This window comes from Fukomys damarensis, unplaced genomic scaffold, assembly GCF_012274545.1.
Source record: "Fukomys damarensis isolate Sample0158 unplaced genomic scaffold, DMR_v1.0_HiC HiC_scaffold_21, whole genome shotgun sequence".
NCBI classification, from domain to species: Eukaryota; Metazoa; Chordata; class Mammalia; order Rodentia; family Bathyergidae; genus Fukomys; species Fukomys damarensis.
Window position 1 is genome coordinate 27,160,045 of NW_022900933.1, and position 2,006 is coordinate 27,162,050.

Below are 2,006 nucleotides of genomic sequence, written 5' to 3' on the forward strand. Positions count from 1 at the left end.
TTATCTGTATTGAAGATTCTAAATAACTAAACAAGTATAAATTAGAACTAAAGTAAAATTATTGGAAGTATATAATATGAGAAGCTTAAGTAATGTTTGGTTTCTTTTACTTTTAAAGTTATATAGATTTCAAAAAATGTGTCTGTAACTTAATGTCAAATTAGAACATTATTGACCGTAGATGGCAGGGAAGCAATATATTTGGTCTGTTATGAAAGATAATCATGAAAGAAAAAAAATTTTTTTAGAAGAGAAAATACTAAATAGAAATACTATCAAGGGAAAGAAACTCTTGGTCCCCCAAATAAAGGGGCCATTAAATGAAGAGAGCAATGTTATTCTTGACTGACAAAAGCATTATCCTTATTATCAAGAAGAATGTAATAGCATCTAATTCTTATGTATTGCAATCATTATGTATAATGAACACACATAGAAAAAAATACAGACATTGCATGGTGACTAAGCAATTTGGGAATAAATCCATAGAGTAAGTCACAGCATGCATAATCATTTATAGCTAAACTGTTTTTCCTAAACAAATTATCATTAGCATACTGGTGATTTTCAAATAATGTAATAAAAAATCTTGTTGCAGTATTTTATTATTTTGCTGAATTGTATCTGAGGAGAAAGAACATAGCTCCCTCACCTATTTTCATACTGGTATATTCTGAATCACATTATACAAATACATGTACAGAAACTTAAAAGACCATAAATTTTCCACAAGGGAATGTTATTTACTATATGTCTTTGATGTGTTTTTGCAAAAACATTTTAACACTGAAAACACTAGAAGTTCCAAGATTGGGCACAGAAAGAAGTTTACGCTCCATTACAATGGTGCTGGTGTCCTGCTACACAAGGCCTCCTGGGGACATCAATGAATTGGAGGCAGGAGTTTGTCAATGAATTGCTTGACATCCATCATTTCCTGTTGACATGAACTATGCATCCTGCCCTCATAGGTTTTGAAAGTTACAATGGCTGGATTTGCTAAGGATTATTTTTTTCAACAGTATGGGAACCAATCATTAGGGTAACTAAAGGATCACAATCGCCATGGCACTGGAGAATAGAAATACCTTTGTCAACACCACTGATAGGACCCCGTAGAAGCCAGCAACTAAATTACTCAGTGACAGCCGCCAGTTTCTGCTGTGTGGTTAGAGCAGGGTATAAAGACAAAGCTCCTCCCTCAGAAAAAAACTCCCCAGATAATTCTGTTAGAAAGAATGCCATTCTTTACCTCTTGCTCTATTAAAGCTTTTACCTTTTCTGCTATCCATTTAACCTCAGGTTCATCCTCCTGAGAATCTGGTGAAAGCCCAATGATATCAAACCAAGAAGGCACAGCCATGTTGATAGTTAACGTTACAGACATAGCTGGCGCATGTGCACAGATGTATTTGATATGTGAACTTCTGATACCTCCAAAGGCTTCTGCCCGTCCATGCCCAGTATCTCCCAACCCATGAAGGAATATAACTACGGCGGTGGCCTTCCGGGCTGCGGGCACGACGGGCATCCCAACAGACGTTTTATTGCCGCACATCCATCCACCTGGCAGACAGCTCATTAGAAGCGGAAGGCAGAGCACACGCTCAGCCACCACCCAAAGGCGTGCGAGCAGCGAGTCCCGGCCCACCCTACCCGACACCTTCTTTGATTCTTACAAAGAAGATGTACCCTTGACAAAATTTTTGGCATTTGGATGTGAAAGAACCACATGCAGAGAAATGGTAGTTTCCCACTAGCCACAAACTTCCCATCTTTTTCTCCTCCCAAGTTTCTATTTAGGAATAAGCCCCATTTTAGAAATAAGAGCTTAAATTGTGAGATGGGCCTCAGCAACAGTGTCTATTGACCTTGTATTGGTTTTCATTAAGATAAAATAATTCAGGAGATACAAGACAGGAAATCTATCATCACCTTGCTCATAGAAGGGAAGCAATATCTGTTCTAAGGTTAAAAAAGGGCAGCCAATGTTGATTTGTTTTCAA

General features: G+C 37.7%; 1 pseudogene; it reads right to left on the reverse strand.

Moving 5' to 3' along the window:
- Positions 1-883: 883 nt before the first annotated feature.
- On the reverse strand, positions 884-1,558 carry LOC104856828 (annotated as a pseudogene).
- Positions 1,559-2,006: the final 448 nt, after the last annotated feature.